The 27,813-nt window shown below is 32.2% G+C and overlaps 1 protein-coding gene across 2 annotated transcripts in view; it reads right to left on the bottom strand.

Annotated features, from left to right (window-relative positions):
- The window catches only part of LOC133643496 (cadherin-22-like), a 1,271,581-nt gene extending 1,245,071 nt beyond the window's left edge, over window positions 1–26,510 (bottom strand). Inside the window, exon 1 of one of the 2 annotated variants that reach the window (XM_062038118.1) lies at window positions 26,469–26,510. The gene's annotated coding sequence lies outside the window, so the exon portion shown is untranslated. Of the gene's footprint in view, window positions 1–3,392; window positions 3,453–26,468 lie in introns of those variants that run through there. The other variant, XM_062038117.1, reaches the window with a different exon arrangement.
- Between the last annotated feature and the right edge of the window lie 1,303 nt (window positions 26,511–27,813).

Genomic DNA, 27,813 nt, shown 5'->3' on the forward strand with positions numbered 1-27,813 from the left:
CCCTGGTATAGAGCACCGTGGCGTGTCGAGACTATTTTTTTCAGGGATGGTACCATGTTTTACTTTCAGTCTACCCCAGGAGCAGCTGTAGCTACTATAGTAGTTTACCACGATTACCACCGCCAAGTATGGAGTAAATGTTCTTGTAAGACAATTGCTGACATGAAACAATGTTGCAAAGCGCTGAGCTAATAAAGTACGTCAACTTTCAACAGTCGGCGCAAAATTCATATACAGTATGTTTTCTTTTTAATAAAGTTTCATTCATAAACCTTTATTTACATTTAAACCAATTAGGTCCTCATTCAAATCCACTCTTCTGGCATCAACATAATTAAAAATATTACAGTGTGCCTTTGAGGGGATTTGCACAACAAATAAATTACCTGGACTGAGTAGAACGGTGGAATAACACATACCAATTTAGATTGCCGGTCACTACAATATGAAGTATAAACGATAAAACATTGAATATTAAAAGTATGTGAACCATTCCTACCTTTTTTACTTCTCGGATGTCCTTAAAGTTTTGTAATCAATCAGAAATATCTAGCCATCCATCCATTTTCTATCAATGTCCCTCAAGGGTTGCAATTTAGCCTGTGGCTAGAAGTCCTTAAAAAGGTACTTAAATACAGCAGAGTGCTCTAGTAACTCTGAGAAAATAAATAGACCAAACTCAAATGTCTCTGGAATACACAAAATAAGACTAATAGTGAAGGGAGAAGACCGGCACCCAGGTCCTTAGATTTCCGGAAAATGCCACCCACAAAACAAAACCTGCTCAGTGGCTTTGTGAGATCGGTAGGTCGTGAGTTCAAACCCCAGCCGAGTCATACCAAAGACTATAAAAATGGGACCCATTACTTCCCTGCTTGGCACTCAGCATCAAGGGTTTGAATTGGGGGTTAAATCACCAAAATCATTCCCGAGCGTGGCCACCGCTGCTGCTCACTGCTCCCCTCACCTCCCAGGGGGTGGAACAAGGGGATGGGTCAAATACAGAGATAATTTCACCACACCTAGTGTGTGTGTGACTATCAGTGGTACTTTAACTTTAACTTTTAATTTAGTTCAATATCCATGTTGAAGCACTGCAAAAAGTCAGTGTTCAAAAACAAGACAAAAAAAAATACAAAAATGAGGGGTATTTTATTTGAACTAAGCAAAATTATCTGCCAATAGAACAAGAAAATTTGGCTTGTCAAGACTTTCCAAAACAAGTAAAATTAGCTAACCTCAATGAACCCAAAAATACCTTAAAATAAGTATATTCTCACTAATAACAAGTGCACTTTTCTTGGTAGAAAAAAATATATAAGAACCTTTTTGCTCAATATGTTGAAAAATATTCTTAAATGAAGTAAATGCTAGTGCCATTATCTTGACATAATGATATGCGCTCGGCATTACATTTCTTGAAACCAGCAAACTTATACTAAAAACTAATTTATTGTTCTTAATGGAAAGGCAACAAGGCAACCGCTTGTTACTCTCGGGGTCTCCTAGCCGCTCAGGCAAATCATATGGTCTAAAAATGCATTTTTCCATCGACAACATGACATCATCGCGCCAAGTGCGTGCTCTTTCTGTCAATTAGTGCGCATATATACAGCCCGGACCCCGGCCAAAACATTTTTAATTGTAATTTTGAATAATTTATCTGAATGTGCATGAACTATTTCTGTTCAAAATAGTTAGAAATGTCACATGTTAAATGTTTAAATATTAACTGTCAGTTTACTGTACTGTGCCAACCAGGCCCGGCCCTAACCAATCTGGCGCCCTAGGCAAGATTTTAGGTGGCGCCCCCCCACATCGGCAGTGAAGTGTATATACTCACAAGAAGCCGACTAGCTTTGTCTTTGACCTTTTTTTTTACTTAGAAAGCAAATTAACAATCAGAATAGTTAACAAGATAAAAAAAATATGAATATATAAATGAATACAAAAAATAAAAAATGAATATATGAAATACAATATTTTTTACATACATAAACACAAAATAAAACGTGTCAACAAGTTGCATAAAATAAATAAAAAATACAATATAAATAAGGCACTGCACAAAACAAGATATCAAACCAGTATGACTTTAACAACTATATTACAAAAAAAGGGGATCCTACAGAGTTCTCTATTTGTGCTTTTTAATATTGCATTAACAAGAATGACTTACAAATTACTGTACACCAGGGAGTACTGTAATTACCTAACGTTACATTATTATTTTCCATAACAACTTAGCCCCCTCCACAATATTAACCTGACGTTAAAACAGAACTAGCTATTTATTGATTAGCAATTGCCGAATCATGTAACATTAGCTTAATGCTAAAAAGCCAGGTTACTATCACATTCTGTAACAGACAAATAATTTCATGTAGGCTAACGTTACCTACCTGCTACCTCTGTCTTTTTCTCGTTTATCCTCTTCTTTTCTCTTTTTTCTTCCCTGGGCACCTGACAATTTTGGCCGTTTCGACATCTTGTGTTGATTTTTTGATGTGGTGACGTCCAAAAAGAGTCATGATACGGGAAGGGAGGGGGCGCACCGTGCGGGGGGAGGGCGTAAGGTTGTAACAAATAATATTTCTATTAAATAGGCTTTACTTTGCATTTTAATTAACGTGGGATTATTTTTTGTATTTAAAAATAATAGTACCAACTTTTTTTTTTTTTTTCCTTTCAACATTTGTGGCTCTGGCGTGGCGCCCCCTGATGGACGGCGCCCTTAGCATTTGCCTATACGGCCTATGCCACGGGCCGGCCCTGGTGCCAACTGTACTACAATAGGAGTACGTGTTTTCTATTGTTTCGTTGAAAATAAGACAGCAAAGTCCATTTGGCCGTCACCCGTTTTAATTATGAGACACAATTGTGTCAAAGTCATGATTTTTTTTTTTTTCATGCTTGAAGTAAGAAATGATTACTTTAAAAAAGTAGTTTTATACTTGTGAGTGTTGATGACACAGCTTTGCAACAGTTGATATTCTAGTTTCAAGCATGTTTTACTCAATATAGGTCATCAAATCTCAGCAACAAGCAATCATTTAGGACCAAAACCCTTAAAACAAGTAAAACACTCTAACATAAAATCTGCTTAGTGAGAAGAATTATCTTATCAGACAGAAAATAAGCAAATATCACCCTTATTTGAGATATTTAATCTTACTTAGATTGCAGTTTTTGCAGTGAGGGGAACTTTCCATTGCTGTATATTATTATCAGGAATATGTTTGTGGTAAAAAATAAAAAATAAAAAAGATATGAATCACCCTGTCATTCATTAATTGATAGTTCACAGGTGTGTATTCATGCAAAACAGGCAAGCAAACATTTGGTAAGCAAGCATAAAAACATCCAACACTTTTCAAATAAGATTCACAAACCTGAACCATCACCCGTTCCATCACAGCTGGTGGTGTTGTCAATCTGTCGCGGTATATTTTGTTACAAAAAAAAAATAAAAGGTTCTAACATTCATGGTTGCAGTCTTGCCATGCTCAGGTAGACTGCTGCTGAAGTGCTTCTTCTTCAGGGGAGGCTCAGGTGGGCTGTATGCAGGTTACATTACGCAGCTGCTGCCTCTCTGTTGGACTCCGGTACTGCACGTTAATTTAAGAGAGTTTTTTGGGTTTTTTTCCCCTTAAAAGGAAAATTACGATTTTGGGCCTGAGCCCAAGTCGCCGTCTCCTTAAGTCACCCCTGCTCCACCCTGCTACGGCATGGGGTGTCCAAAGTGTGGCCCGGGGGCCATTAGCGGCCCGCAGCTATTCTTTTTAACGGCCCGTGGCACATTCTAAAAATATTGTTACAAAAAAATAATATAAAAATAATAAAAGCACAAACAGGTCAAATGTATCGAGAACAAAATAATAACACAAAGCTGCCATTAAGGCTGTTTTTTTTCTTTAAAACTGTCATTGCTCAAAAACTAATAGTGAATCAAAATCAATGTTGTTATGAATTATTGACATATTAAGGTCTCCAATTACTTTTATAAATGTTGATTTCTTTTTACTGTTTTAATTGGTTTTACCCCTTAAAATCGTTTTTAATCATATTTATTTTATATTGTTTTTATATTGGTTTTATATTTTTTGTTTTTATTCAGTCATTGGAGCTAAGGATAGTATTTGAATATTGTTTTTAATATTATTTTTGATATTGTTTTTAATATTGTTGTTTAGCACTTTATAAAACATTTGTGTTGTTTAAATGTGGTATATAAATAAAGTGGATTGGATTGGATTGGATTTTACTCAAAAATATTCCACTTCAAAATATTTTTGGGGGAGAAAATATTGCATATATTTTGTGAGCTAATTTTTCTATGACATAAAAGAGAATACAACCAACAGAAAAACACAAAATAGATTAGAGTCGATCTGAAGTTGCTCGAAGGATTTATGCGTTAAAAGTAAAACTATTTAATGAAATAATGTATTACTTATTTTTAACACTTTTATGTGTGGGGCCCTTTTGGGTCCCTGGGAATTTTAGTGTTTTTGGGGGGTTTTTTCTAACAAAAAACGAATGAATCAAAATCAATTTGTCACAAATTATTTATTACTTTATGTCAAAAATTCCACTTTTACATTTTTTGGGGGGAGCATTCTGCTATGGCAGGGGTGTCCAAAGTGCGGCCCGGGGGCCATTTGCGGCCCGCAGCTATCTTTTTAACGGCCCGTGGCACATCTTAAAAATATTATTACAAAAAAATAATATGATAATAATAAAAATATAAAAGCACAAACAGGTGAAATGTATCGAGAAAAAGTTGTAATGTTGACTCTAATAACACAAAGCTGCCATTAAGGCTGTTTTCTTTTTCTTTAAAACTGTCATTGCTCAAAAACTAATAGTGAATCAAAATCAATGTTGTTATGAATTATTGACATATTAAGGTCTCCAATTACTTTTATACATTTTGATTTCTTTTTACTGTTTTAATTGGTTTTACCCCTTCAAATCGTTTTTAATCATATTTATTTTATATTGTTTTTATATTGGTTTTATATTTTTTGTTTTTATTCAGTCACTGGAGCTAAGGATAGTATTTGAATATTGTTTTTAATATTGTTTTTGATATTGTTTTTAATATTGTTGTTTAGCACTTTATAAAACATTTTTGTTGTTTAAATGTGGTATATAAATAAAGTAGATTGGATTGGATTGGATTTTACTCAAAAATATTCCACTTCAAAATATTTTTGGGGGAGAAAATATTGCATATATTCTTTTTACTGTTTTAATTGGTTTTACCCCTTAAAATCGTTTTTAATCATATTTATTTTATATTGTTTTTATATTGGTTTTATATTTTTTGTTTTTATTCAGTCATTGGAGCTAAGGATAGTATTTGAATATTGTTTTTAATATTGTTTTTGATATTGTTTTTAATATTGTTGTTTAACACTTTATAAAACATTTTTGTTGTTTAAATGTGGTATATAAATCAAGTGGATTGGATTGGATTGGATTTTACTCAAAAATATTCCACTTCAAAATATTTTTGGGGGAGAAAATATTGCATATATTCTGTTTACTGTTTTAATTGGTTTTACCCCTTAAAATCGTTTTTAATCATATTTATTTTATATTGTTTTTATATTGGTTTTATATTTTTTGTTTTTATTCAGTCATTGGAGCTAAGGATAGTATTTGAATATTGTTTTTAATATTATTTTTGATATTGATTTTAATATTGTTGTTTAGCACTTTATAAAACATTTTTGTTGTTTAAATGTGGTATATAAATAAAGTGGATTGGATTGGATTGGATTTTACTCAAAAATATTCCACTTCAAAATATATTTGGGGGAGAAAATATTGCATATATTCTTTTTACTGTTTTAATTGGTTTTACCCCTTAAAATCGTTTTTAATCATATTTATTTTATATTGTTTTTATATTGGTTTTATATTTTTTGTTTTTATTCAGTCATTGGAGCTAAGGATAGTATTTGAATATTGTTTTTAATATTGTTTTTGATATTGTTTTTAATATTGTTGTTTAGCACTTTATAAAACATTTTTGTTGTTTAAATGTGGTATATAAATAAAGTGGATTGGATTGGATTGGATTTTACTCAAAAATATTCCACTTCAAAATATTTTTGGGGGAGAAAATATTGCATATATTCTTTTTACTGTTTTAATTGGTTTTACCCCTTAAAATCGTTTTTAATCATATTTATTTTATATTGTTTTTATATTGGTTTTATATTTTTTGTTTTTATTCAGTCATTGGAGCTAAGGATAGTATTTGAATATTGTTTTAATATTGTTTTTGATATTGTTTTTAATATTGTTGTTTAGCACTTTATAAAACATTTTTGTTGTTTAAATGTGGTATATAAATAAAGTGGATTGGATTGGATTGGATTTTACTCAAAAATATTCCACTTCAAAATATTTTTGGGGGAGAAAATATTGCATATATTTTGTGAGCTAAGTTTTCTATGACATAAAAGAGAATAAAACCAACAGAAAAACACAAAATAGATTAGAGTCGATCTGAAGTTGCTCGAAGGATTTATGCGTTAAAAGTAAAACAATTTAATTAAATAATGTATTACTTATTTTTAACACTTTTATGTGTGGGGCCCTTTTGGGTCCCTGGGAATTTTAGTGTTTTTTGGGGGGGTTTTCTAACAAAAAACGAATGAATCAAAATCAATTTGTCACAAATTATTTATTACTTTATGTCAAAAATTCCACTTTTACATTTTTTGGGGGGAGCATTCTGCTATGGCAGGGGTGTCCAAAGTGCGGCCCGGGGGCCATTTGCGGCCCGCAGCTATCTTTTTAACGGCCCGTGGCACATCCTAAAAATATTATTACAAAAAAATAATATGATAATAATAAAAATATAAAAGCACAAACAGGTGAAATGTATCGAGAAAAAGTTGTAATGTTGACTCTAATAACACAAAGCTGCCATTAAGGCTGTTTTTTTTCTTTAAAACTGTCATTGCTCAAAAACTAATAGTGAATCAAAATCAATGTTGTTATGAATTATTGACATATTAAGGTCTCCAATTACTTTTATACATTTTGATTTCTTTTTACTGTTTTAATTGGTTTTACCCCTTAAAATCGTTTTTAATCATATGTATTTTATATTGTTTTTATATTGGTTTTATATTTGTTGTTTTTATTCAGTCATTGGAGCTAAGGATAGTATTTGAATATTGTTTTTAATATTGTTTTTGATATTGTTTTTAATATTGTTGTTTAGCACTTTATAAAACATTTTTGTTGTTTAAATGTGGTATATAAATAAAGTGGATTGGATTGGATTGGATTTTACTCAAAAATATTCCACTTCAAAATATTTTTGGGGGAGAAAATATTGCATATATTCTTTTTACTGTTTTAATTGGTTTTACCCCTTAAAATCGTTTTTAATCATATTTATTTTATATTGTTTTTATATTGGTTTTATATTTTTTGTTTTTTTTCAGTCATTGGAGCTAAGGATAGTATTTGAATATTGTTTTTAATATTATTTTTGATATTGTTTTTAATATCGTTGTTTAGCACTTTATAAAACATTTTTGTTGTTTAAATGTGGTATATAAATAAAGTGGATTGGATTGGATTGGATTTTACTCAAAAATATTCCACTTCAAAATATTTTTGGGGGAGAAAATATTGCATATATTTTGTGAGCTAAGTTTTCTATGACATAAAAGAGAATAAAACCAACAGAAAAACACAAAATAGATTAGAGTCTATCTGAAGTTGCTCAAAGGATTTATGCGTTAAAAGTAAAACAATTTAATTAAATAATGTATTACTTATTTTTAACACTTTTATGTGTGGGGCCATTTTGGGTCCCTGGGAATTTTAGTGTTTTTTGGGGGTTTTTTCTAACAAAAAACGAATGAATCAAAATCAATTTGTCACAAATTATTTATTACTTTATGTCAAAAATTCCACTTTTACATTTTTTGGGGGGAGCATTCTGCTATGGCAGGGGTGTCCAAAGTGCGGCCCGGGGCCATTTGCGGCCCGCAGCTATCTTTTTAACGGCCCGTGGCACATCCTAAAAATATTATTACAAAAAAATAATATGATAATAATAAAAATATAAAAGCACAAACAGGTGAAATGTATCGAGAAAAAGTTGTAATGTTGACTCTAATAACACAAAGCTGCCATTAAGGCTGTTTTTTTTCTTTAAAACTGTCATTGCTCAAAAACTAATAGTGAATCAAAATCAATGTTGTTATGAATTATTGACATATTAAGGTCTCCAATTACTTTTATACATTTTGATTTCTTTTTACTGTTTTAATTGGTTTTACCCCTTAAAATCGTTTTTAATCATATTTATTTTATATTGTTTTTATATTGTTTTTATATTTTTTGTTTTTATTCAGTCATTGGAGCTAAGGATAGTATTTGAATATTGTTTTTAATATTGTTTTTGATATTGTTTTTAATATTGTTGTTTAGCACTTTATAAAACATTTTTGTTGTTTAAATGTGGTATATAAATAAAGTAGATTGGATTGGATTGGATTTTACTCAAAAATATTCCACTTCAAAATATTTTTGGGGGAGAAAATATTGCATATATTCTTTTTACTGTTTTAATTGGTTTTACCCCTTAAAATCGTTTTTAATCGTATTTATTTTATATTGTTTTTATATTGGTTTTATATTTTTTGTTTTTATTCAGTCATTGGAGCTAAGGATAGTATTTGAATATTGTTTTTAATATTATTTTTGATATTGTTTTTAATATTGTTGTTTAGCACTTCATAAAACATTTTTGTTGTTTAAATGTGGTATATAAATAAAGTGGATTGGATTGGATTGGATTTTACGCAAAAATTCCACTTCAAAATATTTTTGGGGGAGAAAATATTGCATATATTTTGTGAGCTAAGTTTTATATGACATAAAAGAGAATAAAACCAACAGAAAAACACAAAATAGATTAGAGTCGATCTGAAGTTGCTCAAAGGATTTATGCGTTAAAAGTAAAACAATTGAATGAAATAATGTATTACTTATTTTTAACACTTTTATGTGTGGGGCCCTTTTGGGTCCCTGGGAATTTTAGTGTTTTTTGGGGTTTTTTTCTAACAAAAAACGAATGAATCAAAATCAATTTGTCACAAATTATTTATTACTTTATGTCAAAAATTCCACTTTTACATTTTTTGGGGGGAGCATTCTGCTATGGCAGGGGTGTCCAAAGTGCGGCACGGGGGCCATTTGCGGCCCGCAGCTATCTTTTTAACCGCCCGTGGCACATCCTAAAAATATTATTGCAAAAAAATAATATGATAATAATAAAAAATATAAAAGCACAAACAGGTAAAATGTATCGAGAAAAAGTTGTAATGTTGACTCTAATAACACAAAGCTGCCATTAAGGTTGTTTTTTTCTTTAAAACTGTCATTGCTCAAAAACTAATAGTGAATCAAAATCAATGTTGTTATGAATTATTGACCTATTGAGGTCTCCAATTACTTTTATAAATGTTGATTTCTTTTTACTGTTTTAATTGGTTTTACCCCTTAAAATCGTTTTTAATCATATTTATTTTATATTGTTTTTATATTGGTTTTATATTTTTTTATTATTTGTTTTTATTCAGTCATTGGAGCTAAGGATAGTATTTGAATATTGTTTTTAATATTATTTTTGATATTGTTTTTAATATTGTTGTTTAGCACTTTATAAAACATTTTTGTTGTTTAAATGTGGTATATAAATAAAGTGGATTGGATTGGATTGGATTTTACTCAAAAATATTCCACTTCAAAATATTTTTTGGGGGAGAAAATATTGCATATATTTTGTGAGCTAATTTTTCTATGACATACAAGAGAATACAACCAACAGAAAAACACCAAAAAAGATTAGAGTCGATCTGAAGTTGCTCGAAGGATTTATGCGTTAAAAGTAAAACAATTTAATGAAATAATGTATTACTTATTTTTAACACTTTTATGTGTGGGGGCCCTTTTGGGTCCCTGGGAATTTTAGTGTTTTTTGGGGTTTTTTTCTGACAAAAAACGAATGAATCAAAATCAATTTGTCCACAAATTATTTATTACTTTATGTCAAAAATTCCACTTTTACATTTTTTGTGGGGAGCATTCTGCTATGACAGGGGTGTCCAAAGTGCGGCCCGGGGGCCATTTGCGGCCCGCAGCTATCTTTTTAACCGCCCGTGGCACATCCTAAAAATATTATTACAAAAAAATAATATGATAATAATAAAAATATAAAAGCACAAACAGGTGAAATGTATCGAGGAAAAAGTTGTAATGTTGACTCTAATAACACAAAGCTGCCATTAAGGTTGTTTTTTTCTTTAAAACTGTCATTGCTCAAAAACTAATAGTGAATCAAAATCAATGTTGTTATGAATTATTGACCTATTGAGGTCTCCATTTACTTTTATACATTTTGATTTCTTTTTACTGTTTTAATTGGTTTTACCCCTTAAAATCGTTTTTAATCATATTTATTTTATATTGTTTTTGTATTGGTTTTATATTTTTGGTTTTTATTCAGTCATTGGAGCTAAGGATAGTATTTGATATTTGTTTTTAATATTGTTTTTGATATTGTTTTTAATATTGTTGTTTAGCACTTTATAAAACATTTGTGTTGTTTAAATGTGGTATATAAATAAAGTGGATGGATTGGATTGGATTTTACTCAAAAATATTCCACTTCAAAATATTTTTGGGGGAGAAAATATTGCATATATTCTTTTTACTGTTTTAATTGGTTTCACCCCTTAAAATCGTTTTTAATCATATTTATTTTATATTGTTTTTATATTGGTTTTATATTTTTTGTTTTTATTCAGTCATTGGAGCTAAGGATAGTATTTGAATATTGTTTTTAATATTATTTTTGATATTGTTTTTAATATTGTTGTTTAGCACTTTATAAAAAATTTTGTTGTTTAAATGTGGTATATAAATAAAAGTGGATTGGATTGGATTGGATTTTACTCAAAAATATTCCACTTCAAAATATTTTTGGAGGAGAAAATATTGCATATATTCTTTTTACTGTTTTAATTGGTTTTACCCCTTAAAATCGTTTTTAATCATATTTATTTTATATTGTTTTTATATTGGTTTTATATTTTTGTTTTTATTCAGTCATTGGAGCTAAGGATAGTATTTGAATATTGTTTTTAATATTGATTTTGATATTGTTTTTTAATATTGTTGTTTAGCACTTTATAAAACATTTTTGTTGTTTAAATGTGGTATATAAATAAAGTGGATTGGATTGGATTGGATTTTACTCAAAAATATTCCACTTCAAAATATTTTTGGGGGAGAAAATATTGCATATATTCTTTTTACTGTTTTAATTGGTTTTACCCCTGAAAATCGTTTTTAATCATATTTATTTTATATTGTTTTTATATTGTTTTATATTTTTTGTTTTTATTCAGTCATTGGAGCTAAGGATAGTATTTGAATATTGTTTTTAATATTGTTTTTTATATTGTTTTTAATATTGTTGTTTAGCACTTTATAAAACATTTTTGTTGTTTAAATGTGGTATATAAATAAAGTGGATTGGATTGGATTGGATTTTACCTCAAAAATATTCCACTTCAAATATTTTTGGGGGAGAAAATATTGCATATATTTTGTGAGCTAAGTTTTCTATGACATAAAAGAGAATAAAACCAACAGAAAACACACAAAATAGATTAGAGTCGATCTGAAGTTGCTCGAAGGATTTATGCGTTAAAAGTAAAACAATTTAATGAAATAATGTATTACTTATTTTTTAACACTTTTATGTGTGGGGCCCTTTTGGGTCCCTGGGAATTTTAGTGTTTTTTGGGGTTTTTTTCTAACAAAAAACGAATGAATCAAAATCAATTTGTCACAAATTATTTATTACTTTATGTCAAAAATTCCACTTTTACATTTTTTGGGGGGAGCATTCTGCTATGGCAGGGGTGTCCAAAGTGCGGCCGGGGGCCATTTGCGGCCCGCAGCTATCTTTTTAACGGCCCGTGGCACATCCTAAAAATATTATTACAAAAAAATAATATGATAATAATAAAAATATAAAAGCACAAACAGGTGAAATGTATCGAGAAAAAGTTGTAATGTTGACTCTAATAACACAAAGCTGCCATTAAGGTTGTTTTTTTCTTTAAAACTGTCATTGCTCAAAAACTAATAGTGAATCAAAATCAATGTTGTTATGAATTATTGACCTATTGAGGTCTCCAATTACTTTTATACATTTTGATTTCTTTTTACTGTTTTAATTGGTTTTACCCCTTAAAATCGTTTTTAATCATATTTATTTTATATTGTTTTTGTATTGGTTTTATATTTTTGGTTTTTATTCAGTCATTGGAGCTAAGGATAGTATTTGAATATTGTTTTTAATATTGTTTTTGATATTGTTTTTAATATTGTTGTTTAGCACTTTATAAAACATTTGTGTTGTTTAAATGTGGTATATAAATAAAGTGGATTGGATTGGATTGGATTTTACTCAAAAATATTCCACTTCAAAATATTTTTGGGGGAGAAAATATTGCATATATTCTTTTTACTGTTTTAATTGGTTTCACCCCTTAAAATCGTTTTTAATCATATTTATTTTATATTGTTTTTATATTGGTTTTATATTTTTTGTTTTTATTCAGTCATTGGAGCTAAGGATAGTATTTGAATATTGTTTTTAATATTATTTTTGATATTGTTTTTAATATTGTTGTTTAGCACTTTATAAAACATTTTTGTTGTTTAAATGTGGTATATAAATAAAGTGGATTGGATTGGATTGGATTTTACTCAAAAATATTCCACTTCAAAATATTTTTGGAGGAGAAAATATTGCATATATTCTTTTTACTGTTTTAATTGGTTTTACCCCTTAAAATCGTTTTTAATCATATTTATTTTATATTGTTTTTATATTGGTTTTATATTTTTTGTTTTTATTCAGTCATTGGAGCTAAGGATAGTATTTGAATATTGTTTTTAATATTGATTTTGATATTGTTTTTAATATTGTTGTTTAGCACTTTATAAAACATTTTTGTTGTTTAAATGTGGTATATAAATAAAGTGGATTGGATTGGATTGGATTTTACTCAAAAATATTCCACTTCAAAATATTTTTGGGGGAGAAAATATTGCATATATTCTTTTTACTGTTTTAATTGGTTTTACCCCTGAAAATCGTTTTTAATCATATTTATTTTATATTGTTTTTATATTGGTTTTATATTTTTTGTTTTTATTCAGTCATTGGAGCTAAGGATAGTATTTGAATATTGTTTTTAATATTGTTTTTGATATTGTTTTTAATATTGTTGTTTAGCACTTTATAAAACATTTTTGTTGTTTAAATGTGGTATATAAATAAAGTGGATTGGATTGGATTGGATTTTACTCAAAAATATTCCACTTCAAAATATTTTTGGGGGAGAAAATATTGCATATATTTTGTGAGCTAAGTTTTCTATGACATAAAAGAGAATAAAACCAACAGAAAAACACAAAATAGATTAGAGTCGATCTGAAGTTGCTCGAAGGATTTATGCGTTAAAAGTAAAACAATTTAATGAAATAATGTATTACTTATTTTTAACACTTTTATGTGTGGGGCCCTTTTGGGTCCCTGGGAATTTTAGTGTTTTTTGGGGTTTTTTTCTAACAAAAAACGAATGAATCAAAATCAATTTGTCACAAATTATTTATTACTTTATGTCAAAAATTCCACTTTTACATTTTTTGGGGGGAGCATTCTGCTATGGCAGGGGTGTCCAAAGTGCGGCCCGGGGGCCATTTGCGGCCCGCAGCTATCTTTTTAACGGCCCGTGGCACATCCTAAAAATATTATTACAAAAAAATAATATGATAATAATAAAAATATAAAAGCACAAACAGGTGAAATGTATAGAGAAAAAGTTGTAATGTTGACTCTAATAACACAAAGCTGCCATTAAGGCTGTTTTTTTTCTTTAAAACTGTCATTGCTCAAAAACTAATAGTGAATCAAAATCAATGTTGTTATGAATTATTGACCTATTGAGGTCTCCAATTACTTTTATACATTTTGATTTCTTTTTACTGTTTTAATTGGTTTTACCCATTAAAATCGTTTTTAATCATATTTATTTGATATTGTTTTTATATTGGTTTTATATTTTTTGTTTTTATTCAGTCATTGGAGCTAAGGATAGTATTTGAATATTGTTTTTAATATTGTTTTTCATATTGTTTTTAATATTGTTGTTTAGCACTTTATAAAACATTTTTGTTGTTTAAATGTGGTATACAAATAAAGTAGATTGGATTGGATTGGATTTTACTCAAAAATATTCCACTTCAAAATATTTTTGGGGGAGAAAATATTGCATATATTCTTTTTACTGTTTTAATTGGTTTTACCCCTTAAAATCGTTTTTAATCATATTTATTTTATATTGTTTTTATATTGGTTTTATATTTTTTGTTTTTATTCAGTCATTGGAGCTAAGGATAGTATTTGAATATTGTTTTTAATATTATTTTTGATTTTTTTTTTAATATTGTTGTTTAGCACTTTATAAAACATTTTTGTTGTTTAAATGTGGTATATAAATAAAGTGGATTGGATTGGATTGGATTTTACTCAAAAATATTCCACTTCAAAATATTTTTGGGGGAGAAAATATTGCATATATTCTTTTTACTGTTTTAATTGGTTTTACCCCTTAAAATCGTTTTTAATCATAATTATTTCATATTGTTTTTATATTGTTTTTATATTTTTTGTTTTTATTCAGTCATTGGAGCTAAGGATAGTATTTGAATATTGTTTTTAATATTGTTTTTGATATTGTTTGTAATATTGTTGTTTAGCACTTTATAAAACATTTTTGTTGTTTAAATGTGGTATATAAATAAAGTGGATTGGATTGGATTGGATTTTACTCAAAAATATTCCACTTCAAAATATTTTTGGGGGAGAAAATATTGCATATATTTTGTGAGCTAAGTTTTCTATGACATAAAAGAGAATAAAACCAACAGAAAAACACAAAATAGATTAGAGTCGATCTGAAGTTGCTCGAAGGATTTATGCGTTAAAAGTAAAACAATTTAATGAAATAATGTATTACTTATTTTTAACACTTTTATGTGTGGGGCCCTTTTGGGTCCCTGGGAATTTTAGTGTTTTTTGGGTTTTTTTCTAACAAAAAACATAATAATGAATCAAAATCAATTTGTCACAAATTATTTATTACTTTATGTCAAACATTTTACATTTTTTGGGGGGAGCATTCTGCTATGACAGAGGTGTCCAAAGTGCGGCCCGGGGGCCATTTGCGGCCCGCAGCTATCTTTTTAACGGCCCGTGGCACATCCTAAAAATATTATTACAAAAAAATAATATAATAATAATAAAAATATAAAAGCACAAACAGGTAAAATGCATCGAGAAAAAGTTGTAATGTTGACTCTAATAACACAAAGCTGCCATTAAGGTTGTTTTTTTTCTTTAAAACTGTCACTGCTCAAAAACTAATAGTGAATCAAAATCAATGTTATGAATTATTGACCTATTGAGGTCTCCTATTACTTTTACATAAAAATATTCCACATCAAAATATTTTTGGGGAGAAAATTGCATATACTTTGTGAGCAAAATTTTCTATGACATAAAAGAGAATAAAACCAACAGAAAAACACAAAATAAAATAGATTGGATCTGAAGTTGCTCTAAGGATTTATGTGTTAAAAATAAAAAAATAAAATGAAATAATGTATTACTTATGTTTAACACTTTTATGTGTGGGGCCCTTTTGGGTCCCTGGGAATTTTAGTGTGTTTTTTTTTTCCAACAAAAAACATAATAATGAATCAAAATCAATGTTGTTACGAATGATTTATTACTTTATGTCAAAAATTTCACTTAAAAATGTTTTGGGGGGAGCATTTACATTGGGGAGCGTTTTGCTATGGGAGGGGTTTCCAAAGTGCAGCCCAGGGGCCATTTGCGGCCCGCAGCTATCTTTTTAACGGCCCGTGGCACATCCTAAAAATATTATTACAAAAAAATAATATGATAATAATAAAAATATAAAAGCACAAACAGGTAAAATGTATCGAGAAGAAGTTGTAATGTTGACTCTAATAACACAAAGCTGCCATTAAGGTTGTTTTTTTCTTTAAAACTGTCATTGCTCTAAAACTAATAGTGAATGTGAATCAAAATCAATGTTGTTATGAATTATTGACCTATTGAGGTCTCCTATTACTTTTACATAAAAATATTCCACATCAAAATATTTTTGGGGGAGAAAATATTGCATATGTTTTGTGAGCTAAGTTTCGTATGACATAAAAGAGAATAAAACCAACAGAAAAACACAAAATAGATTACATTTGATCTGAAGTTGCTCTAAGGATTTATGCGTTTAAAAGTAAAAAAAAATTAAATAAAATAAAAACAAAAATGTATTACTTATTTTTAACGCTTTTGGGTCCCTGGGAACTTTAGTGTGTGTGTATTGTTTTTCTAACAAAAAACATAATAATGAATCAAAATCAATGTTGTTACGAATGATTTATTACTTTATGTCAAAAAATCCACTTTTACATTTTTTGGGGGGAGCATTTATGCGTTAAAAGTAAAAAAAAAAAAATGAAATAATGTATTACTTATTTTTAACACTTTTATGCGTGGGGGCCTTTTGGGTCTCTTGGATTTTTAGAGTGTGTTTTTATTTTCTAACAAAAAACATAAAATCAATGTTGTCACGAATTATGTTTTACTTTATGTCAAAAATTCCACTTTTACATTTTTTTGGGGGGAGCATTCTGCTACGGCAGTGGTGTTCAAAGTGCGGCCCGGGGGCCATTTGCGGCCCACAGGTATTCTTTTAACAGTCCGTGGCACATCCTAAAAATATTGTTGCAAAAAAATTTTATAATAATAGTAAAAAATAAAAAAAACACAAACAGGTCAAATGTATCGAAAAAAAAGTTGTAATGTTGACTATAATAACACAAAGCTGTCATTAAGGCTGTTTTTTTCTTTAAAACTGTCATTGCTCAAAAACTAATAGTGAATCAAAAGTATTGCCCTATTGAGGTCTCCAATGACTTTTACATAAAAATATACTTCGAAATGTTTTTTGGTAGAAAATATTGCATATATTGTGTGCTTAATTTTCTATGACAAAAAATCGAATAAAACCAACAGGAAAAGAAACAACACAAAACAAAAACTTAAAATGTATCTGAAGTTGCGCTGAAGATTTATGTGTGAAAAGTAAAAATTGGGAATTTTAGTGTTTTTTTTTCTAACAAAAAACATCATATTGAATGAGTTTAATCAATGTTGTTACAAATGATTTCATATTTCACGTCAAAAATTCCACTTTTAAAGTGTTGCATATTTTGGGTGTTTTTCTATATAAAATAGGGTTTTCTTTAAGAAAAAGGGCATCAAACATTTACAAAAATAATACAAATTTATAAGGATAGTTACGGTAGATCTGAAGTAGATCAGAGATTTAAGCGTTGACAAAATAAAATTAATATCTTACTTATTCTTAACATTTTCATGACTAAGATCCGGCAGGAAGCCCTAAAAGTTAAAACAATATATACATTGTGATGGTTTAAAAAATTAAAAATATAAAAATGACCGCCGCAGGTTCTGATTTTTCAGTGTGCGGCCCTCAGGGGAAAAAAATGGGACACCCCTGTTAAAGTTAAAGGTAAAGTACCAATGATTGTCACACACACACACGAGGTGTGGCGAAATTATTCTCTGCATTTGACCCATCACCCTTGATCCCCCCCTGGGAGGTGAGGGGAGCAGTGAGCAGGAGCGATGGCCACGCCCGGGAATAATTTTTTTTTATTTAACCCCCAACCGTACCACCTTCAAACTGCTTCTTCACAAATATCACACACCATCTTCAGCTTTTCCTTATTTTCATGGATAAATGTCCGCCCTTTAGAAATTATTTTAACGCCAGCCAATGGCTGGCGTTATCGACTCATTCTGGAGATTATTGTAAGCTTGTTCTGCGTAGCAAAGATCGGTTGGGCGTGAGTTCAAACCCCGGCCGAGTCATACCAAAGACTATAAAAATGGAACCCATTACCTACCTCCCTGCAGTATGGGTTGGAATTGGGGTTAAATCACCAAAATGATTCCCGAGTGTGGCCACCGCTGCTGCTCACTGCTCCTCTCACCTCCCAGGTGGTGGAACAAGGGGATGGGTTAAATGCAGAGGGTAATTTCACCACAATTAGTGTGACTATCAGTGGTACTTTAACGAATAAATCTTTAAATAATTACTTAAATGTGCCATTAATTAAATACATTTGTCATCAATATATTTAATTTAATTTAATTATTTATTATTATATTACTTATTATATTTATTATTGATTTAATGATCGAGCTGAGGCTTTTGTAAGCCGAGGCACGCTGTATTTTTAATTAGTGAATTACACGTCAATGACGTCTAAACACAGACGTATAGTTTTCAGTCTATTTGAATTCAAACATGAATACAAAAATGAAGTTTTGGTGTTAAAATGATGCTGTTGAATAAGTTTTTACCCAGCAGGATGCGTTCAGACGTCACTAAAAAAAAAAGTTTTTTTCCAGAACATTGTGCCACGTATTAAACAGATATATTTTTTATGCAAACCATGTAGTTTAGAAATATTAACCTATATTTTCTCTTGTTGGTTTTCCTCTTGTAAATGTAACAGATAGTTATGGCTTGGTATGATACTCATTTAAAAAATGTTTTTTTTTTTTTAAATATGTACATAATCAAATAAAAATATTAACTCCTGCCATCAACACATACAGTATTTTGACAGTCCTGATAATAAACCAAAAAAAATATTCCTGGAATGGTCGTGTACCAAATCACGAATTGAGATCCTGATGTTCTCCACATAGAAGTCGTTTATCTAGAGACTGAAGATGGATGAAACTACCTGAAGTAGCTCTCATCTTGAATGGAGCCTATTATAATTGGACCTTTTGTTTAATTATTTATCAGTCCTGTGAGAGCCACAGGCTACATCATCAGTCAACTCTCATATACCGGATTTGTCTTAGGAATTTTAATAAAGCAAACTGTGTGTGATCCCTTCTTTATTTTTGCTCAGGTTGGAATTTAACCAAAGTACACTTTGGACAGTTTTTGCATGGTGGTTATATTAATGTTAGGGTCGTCAAAGTTAACTCGGTTAACACATGCCATTAATCACAGAAAAATGACAGCAATACTATCATATACTAGAAGAGTCAATTCCTGAAGGAATTGAGTGTGAATGCTCCAATGCTGAAGTTGAACTGAAATGGTGACAGAATGTAGTATTCATGTAAGAATGGTTTGAATGTTGAAATTGTGTTAACGCTGAAATGGTTTGAATGTTGAAGAGTTTGAATTTCCAGGAAAACCGGAATTTGATTTGGAACTTGGGAAAGCGTTAGTTTGAATGTCCAGGATAAGTGGAATGTGTTAATGTTGGAATGGTTTGAATAGGTTGAAAAATGTGGGAATTGTGCAACTTGGAAACATGTCCCATTCACTTCAATGGGAACTTCCTGGAAATTTGGGAATTTGGGGAAAAGCGGGGTCTTTTGAAAATGATTAAGAGTATGAATGTCCTGAATGAGCTGAATTGGTTGGTGTTGGAATTGTTTAAATCGGGCAAGAAATGTTAAAGTAGTAAATGGTATTAGGGAATTTTGGGAAAATCGGGAATTTTGTTTTTTGGAAAATGGTAAAAAAAAACTTGAATGAGTTGAAATGGTTGGTGTTGAAATTTTTCAAATCGGTCAATAAATGTTAAAGTAGTAACATGTTGAATTTAAAAATGGTATTACAGAATTCCTGGAATTTCGGAAAAAACGGGGAATTTTTCCAGTTTAAAAAAACCACTTGTTTTTTCGTCCTGATTAAGAGGAATGTTTTGACGGTGGAACGGTTGAAATGCGTTGAAAAACGTGGAAGGAGTAGTCGCCACAAAAAAAGGGTGGAAATAGTGTTTTGGAAAAGCAGGAATTCTGGAAAATCCTGGAATTTTTTGGAACTTGGAAAAAGGATAGTTTGAATTTCAAGAATAGTGGAATATGTTGAAGGTGGAAAAGATTGCATAGGTTGAATAATGTGGAAATTGTGAAAGTTTGAAAAATGTCCAATTCATTTTGAATGGGAAAAATGTCCCGGAAAACCTGGAATTCTGGGAAATCTGGGAATTTTTGGATTTTGACAAGGGAAAGCCCGCGATTCCCGAAAAGGCTGAACAGTTTAAAGTTGGAACGGTTTGAATCGGGTAAAAAATGTAGAAGGTAGAGCACGGCAAAATCTGGAGAAGAATATTAATAATAAATTGAATAAATAAATGAATTTTGGTGTTGAATATTAAGGTTTTAGAATGGCCTTCCCAAAGTCCTGACTTAAACGTGTGGACAATGCTGAAGAAACAAGTCCATGTCAGAAAACCAACACATTTAGCTGAACTGCACCAATTTTGTCATGAAGAGTGGTCAAAAATTCAACCATAAGCTTGTGGATGGCTACCAAAAGCGCCTTATTGCAGTGAAACTTGCCAAGGGACATGTAAGCAAATATTAACATTGCTGTATGTATACTTTTGACCCAGCACATTTGCTCACATTTTTTCAGTAGACCCATAATAAATTCATAAAAGAACGAAACTTCAAGAATGTTTTTTGTGACCAACAAGTATGTGCTCCAATCACTCTATCACAAACAGGGCCGGCCCGTGGCATAGGCCGTATAGGCAAATGCTAAGGGCGCCGTCCATCAGGGGGCGCCACGCCAGTGCCACAAATGTTGGAGAAAAAAAAAAAGAAAAAAAAAGTTGGTACTATTATTTCTCAATACAAAAAATAATCCCACGTTAATTAAAATGCAAAGTAAAGCCTATTTAATAGAAATATTATTTGTTACAACATTGCGCCCCACCCCCCTCCCCCTCCTCCCGCACGGTGCGCCCCCTCCCTTCCGACTTTTTGGACGTCACCTCATCAAAAAAACAACATAAGATGTCAAAACGGCCAAAACTGTCAGGTGCCCAGGGAAGAAAAAATAGAAAAGAAGAGGAGGAGAAACGAGAAAAAGACAGAGGTAGCAGGTAGGTAACGTTAGCCTACATGAAATTATTTGTCTGTTACAGAATGTGATAGTAACCTGGCTTTTTAGCATTAAGCTAATGTTACATGATTCGGCAATTGCTAATCAATAAATAGCTAGTTCTGTTTTAACGTCGGGTTAATATTGTGGAGGGGGCTAAATTGTTATGGAAAATAATAATGTAACGTTAGGTGATTACAGTACTCCCACCTTACATTCCTCAGGGACATTTGTATTAGATCTTTTAAGCAGGTGTTTTCTGTTTACATTGTTATTGCCTTCTGGTTAGCTAATGTTTGCCCTGCAGGTAATAGTCACTTTTCCACCCCTTTATATATTAGGTACAGTTGTAAGCCTAGTTGTTAAAGTGCACATCATTAATGTTAATTAAGCAATATCACATGAGAGGGAATGCTGTTTTTTTTTATTTGAGCACTGCTGTGATTCGGTTAAAGATAATCATAACATAACATTCTCATATAATATGTTAATTTGCTTTCTTTAAATAAAAAAAAAAAGGTCAAAGACAAAGCTATTCGGTTTCTTGTGAGTATATACACTTCACTGCCTAGGGCGCCAGATTGGTTAGGGCCAGGCCTGATCACAAAAAAAAATAAGAGTTGTAGAAATTATTGGAAACTCAAGACAGCCATGACATTATGTTCTTTACACGTGTATGTAAACTTTTGACCACGACTGTATTTATTCTTTATAGATATAACAATTTTAACCTGTTTTTTTTTCTTTCTTTTTTTCCTTTCTTTCAGCATTGCATAAGCGGCGGGCACAATTTTTCCAGTGACGGCCGCATGCAGAAAAACACACTACTCTACTTTTTGTGTATTCAACACACAATTGGATGCAACTTCGCTATTTACACAGATCTCAAGCCACTGATCTGTATGTTCAAGGAAGAAGAAGCCAATTCCCCAAATGGGATCACCAAGAGTACAAAGGTGGGCTGTAAAACTCAGTGCATACAAGTAGAACATTGTCTATAAACCGGGCAAACATCACACTAATGCAGATGCCTTGAGCAGACTGCCAGTTTCTGTCAAATTAAGGAAAGAGGGGAGGACTGAGCCGGTATTGATGATGGACATGTTGGTTGAGACATTGATAAATGCAAATCAGATAAAAAAAAAAAGCTGGACTGCTAAAGACACCGTCTTATCACAAGTACATGAGAACATCCTGAAAGGATGGCCTGCAGAAACTGATCCAAACCTGAAACCTTTAAACCAGAGGAAAATGGAGCAAAGCATAAAACAGAGCTGGGCAAATATCTCGACTCCGGGGCCACATTGAGAGAAAAAATGTGCCTGGGGAGGCCAATGTTTATATGTGTATAAATTCTATATACACATTTAGCTGTAAAAATTAAGTGTATTTGGGTCCCTTTTTTTCAGGAACACTAATACCAAAAGTCATTGGCGTTGTTAGGCCTATTTTAGGGGGGCTCAAGCATGCCGACATATTGGCCCGAATATGAGTTGAAATAAATAATCATACAACCTGTCATTATTCACTCAGTTTCCCCTCACTTCATAGCGTAAGGTAGAGAGCCCCTTTAGTGCGTCGGTATCCAAACCATTCCACTTGTTCATATAGAAAATGCCCACATCCCTCGAAATCCAGTCCGCATTTTCTCTGCGACCTTGCTTGCGGTCCTGCAGGTGTACGCAGCACATTAGCACACAGCACTGCAGAACAAGAACCTTGTGTCTGCAATTGTAAATAATTTAGTTTTTAAGTGTTGTGTTTCTTATAGAATCTATATAAAGTAATATACATTAGCCTATTGTTAAAATAATGAAAACAACACCATTAAATATATTTGTTTTATTGTATTGTTACATTAATAGCTGTTGTATTATTATAGGATGGCTTGTTAAACATTTCATAGGATTTTCAGAGGGTGGAAAAACCAAGACATTTAATATAAAATGTAAAATGAATAAATACATAAAAAGAAAAAGAAAAAAAATGGTTAAAAGCCATCGTCCCGGGGAGCATTTAATTTCGTCCCGTGCATTAATCTCAAGCCCTGGAAGCTACATTTTATTGTTTGCATTATTTGTTTCAGCATTGCACTTTGAAGATGGTCCCTCAGCTCTTTGACAGCTTTGGCTCTTTTTCAGACCAGCAGACTAAGTCTTTCTTATTTACAGTATATATAAATGTTTCTCATTTCTATTCAGACTTCCATACCGTATATATTTAATTTCCTTAACGACTTGCCATAATATATTTACATATATATAAATATATTATATACAAGCCAAATTATCCCGATCCAGATATTACTTTAATTCAAGTAATTAAGTAATATTTCCAGGGCTTGAATTTACAACCATTTTAGTCACATATGTGCCCAAAATGTAATCTGTGCAACTTCAAAATATTTGGGAGCAAACAATTATTGTATTGTGAGCGAAAGTGGTGGCATTAGCCTCTATGTTGTGAAGGAATAACATAGAGGCTAATGCCATGACTTTCATTGTGTTTCAGTGTACCTTGAAACCCATGTTTTTTGTTGTACTGAACACACATTGAAACTAAACCCACTGAAATAATAATAATAATAACAATGAATCATTTCCAAGTCTTTGTTAGCCGTTTGTGAAGTTTTTTGCTCGTGCGCTAAGTTCGCTCGCATCCTGCATCTCCTGGGGGCTAAGCCCCCCCCCCCCCCCTGTCCTTAAAAGCTAGTGACGCCCCTGCCAAAAGTCACAATGTCCGATGGAATTCTAAAAAACAGACCACCTCATAAAAACAGAATGGAATTTTACAGTTTTTTACTGAATGGGACACCCAAAATATACAATAAAATAAAGAAAGTGGGATTGACAATATTAACTATGAACAATAAAACACTGAATATTAACAACATATGCACATCTTCAGATTTACTTTTAACCTGTGATTAGTGTTCTTGTGTCTTGTAATGTCCCGTCTTGTAAATGTCCAGTGTTTTTATGTATTTTACAATGCATTGCTTTTATATTTCCTGTATTTTATATTATTATTACTTTGAAATGTTTTATATTTTCATTTTTTTATCCTGTAAAGCAGGGGTGTCCAAAGTGCAGCCCGGGGGGCCATTTGCGGCCCGCAGGTAATTTTTTAACGGCCCCACGTCACATTCTAAAAATACGACAATTTTTTTTTTAAAAACATAAAAAGTGGTACAAAAGAGCAAACAGGGGAAATGTAACAAGAAATTGTTGCAATGTTGACTCTAATAACACAAAGCCGCCATGCAGGCCGTTTATTTCTTTAAAAATTAATAATGAATCAAAATCAATGTTGTTATGAATTATTGACCTATTCAAGGCTCCAATTACGTCACACTAAATATGCGACTTTGAGATATTTTTTGGGGAAAATGTTGCATATTTTGTGTTTGCCATATAAAAAAACTAAGCTGTTTTTTTTTTTAAAAAGGGTCTTTTTTAGACCAGTTGATCTGCCGTTTCTTTTCTTCTCTCCTCTTCTCCCCTGTCCCTTGCGAGGGGGAGTTGCATAGGTCCGGTGGCCATGGATGAAGTGCTGGCTGTCCAGAGTCGGGACCCCGGGTGGACCACTAGCCTGTGCATCGGTTGGGGACATCTCTGCGCTGCTGACCCGTCTCCGCTCGGGATGGTTTCCTGTTGGCCCCGCTGTGGACTGGACTCCCGCTGATGTGTTGGATCCACTGTGGACTGGACTTTCACAATGTTATGTCAGACCCACTCGACATCCGTTGCTTTCGGTCTCCCCTAGAGGGGGGGGGGTTACCCACATATGCGGTCCTCTCCAAGGTTTCTCATAGTCATTCACCGACGTCCCACTGGGGTGAGTTTTTCCTTGCCCGTATGTAGGCTCTGTACCGAGGATGTCGTTGTGGCTTGTACAGCCCTTTGAGACACTTGTGATTTAGGGCTATATAAATAAACATTGATTGATTGATTGATTGATAAAACGAACAAAAAAACTAAATAAACAACAATAAAAGTTATAATTGACGGATAGATCTGAAGTTGATCTCGAGATTATTGTGTTATAAGTTAAAACAAAATTATAATTTATTTTTTTAACACTTTAATGAGTAGGACCCTTTTGGATCCCCAATCATTTTAGTGGGACTTTTTTTTAATTTGCTCATTGCTCAAAAAATAATAATTACTTAAAATCAATGTTGTTATGAGTTATTGGCCTATTTAAAGCTCCAATTATTATATAATCTCAAATATTCCACATACAATTTTTATTGGGTGAAAATATTGCATATTTTGTGTTTTTTTCCATTTAAAAAAAATTGATTTTCTTTGACAAAAGGCATACAACTTAAATCTTCAACAACTTTATATTGACAGATAGACCTATTTTAAACCTTGAATAATATTAATAACAATAATACTAAATAATGACACATTTTTAATGTTTTTTTTTTACCAAAACCCTTTGGGGTCCCCGGGATCAAGCATGAGTAAAGGCCTAAATGTATATTTTTTTAATCCATATATTGTATTGGTTTTTGAAATAACAAATATCAACATGGGCCCCGCTTGCTTTGATTTTTCACTGTGCGGCCCTCAGTGGAAAAAGTTTGGACACCCCTGCTGTAAAGCGTCTTTGAGTACTCTGAAAAGCGCTATATCAAATAAAATGTATTATTATTATTAACATCGCTCCTCTTTTACTTCTCAGACCAGCTCCTCGATAGACATATTTTACAAACAAGCAAAACGCAACAAAAATGTAACAAACAGCAAAATATGAATGCAAAGGGTAATAAACACCAACAATATGATATTAAGTTAAAGTTGAAGTCCCAATGATCGTCATACACACACTAGGTGGGGTGAAATTTGGCCTCTGCATTTGACCCATCCCCATGTTCACCCCCTGGGAGGTGAGGGGAGCAGTGAGCAGCAGTGTGCGCCACGCTCAGGAATCATTTGGTGATTTAACCCCCAATTCCAACCCTTGATGCTGAGTGCCAAGCAAAGGGGAAATGGGTCCCATTTTTTTTTATAGTCTTTGGTATGACTCGGCCGGGGATTGAACTCCGAACCTTCCAGTCTCAGGGCGGACACTCTAACCACAAGGCGACTATATATTATAACTTTTATGCAGAAATTATGCAGAAATTTGTTGTAAAAATTGCGTTTCGGGCTGGCTGCTCTGGCACAGACAGGATGGGCGTTGTTTAAGCTCTATATTTATTTATATATACATACAATATATAAATAATAATAAATTAAGTGTGAAACTAATCCAAAAGTGTATAGGTGGGAATTAACTGCTGATTGTTACCGTGAGTGTTGAGCGAGAGAGGCGGAAGTCCAGGCTCGTAGATCCGTGAGCAGGCAGGAAGTCAGGGGCTACAGCGAGGCGTCGAAGGTCCGTGTCCAGGCGGGAGGTCGAGATCCAAGAGGCAGCCAGGGAAGCAGAGGGAACGCGGGAAGACGAGACACACAGCTCGTAACGTGGGAACGAAGGCCGGCTGCAGGGAGGACGACAAGGAAGACACGAGACCAATCAACACGACGGGGGAGAAACACATAGAGAGAATGCGTAGATCTTTGTTCGTCAGCTTACTGTACGGGAACAGATGACTACGTTCTGGCACGGGGTAGCAGGTTGTGCAGGCTAATGAAGGAAGGTCCTCTGATCAGCCACAGGTGCGCTGATTGCTGGTGATTGATTGCAGCCGCTTGCTGCCGCCGGACTGACACGCCCCTGAATGCGCACTGTTTGCGCCTGGGCCATGACAAAATGTCAAAAATTATTTAGAACGTTGATAGTAATGTTGAAATGTAATATTTTTTCTACAAATGTTTGTAACATTGGACAACATTAGTAAAAGAGAGGCTTCTCAGAGGGTGAGATAACTCCTGGAACATTTCTGGCCTAGAATGGCCAAAGGTGTAGATGTGTGTGTCCAAGTTAAAGGACACACACATTTGCTGTGGTCTGGAACAAGATGTCACACAAACAACGATCAGACATACGGATAATGTGTCATGAGACATGCAAATATAAATTAAATACACAGAGGAAAGTAAAGTAAAGGAAAACTCGACTTCGCGCCTTATAACCCGGTGCGCCTAATGTACGGAATAATTATGGTTTTGCTTACCGACCTCGAAGCAATTTTCTTTGGTACATGGTGTAATGATAAGTGTGATCAGTCGATGACAGTCAAACATAAGCGATACGTGTAGACTGCAACATGATGGCGATATGACTCAAGTAAACAACACCAACATTTTAAATGTTCCATTGAAAATATAGAACATTACACACGGCGCTCAAAAATCAATCAAAATGTTTTAGTACGACTTTGGTAAGCTATGAAGCCGCACCGCTTGATGGATTGTCAGTGCATTAAACATACGAGTATTATTATGGTGTGTGTATAAGGTAAGACATATTATCTGGCGTTTTGTTTCGCAATATTATGCAAAAGCAACTTTTCTTACCGTCTGGTACCTGCTGATCTGTATTTGGGATCTGCATTAATCCTGAAAAATTGTGCGCATCCGCCTTTGTAGTCTGTACCGACCCCGTAGTCGATAAGTGTAGAGGTTGCCCTCTAGTGGGTTCTCCTGACCACCACACACTGGCACGAGAGCCCGGTATTCTGGATTCGATAATG

Source organism: Entelurus aequoreus, linkage group LG26, assembly GCF_033978785.1.
Source record: "Entelurus aequoreus isolate RoL-2023_Sb linkage group LG26, RoL_Eaeq_v1.1, whole genome shotgun sequence".
NCBI classification, from domain to species: Eukaryota; Metazoa; Chordata; class Actinopteri; order Syngnathiformes; family Syngnathidae; genus Entelurus; species Entelurus aequoreus.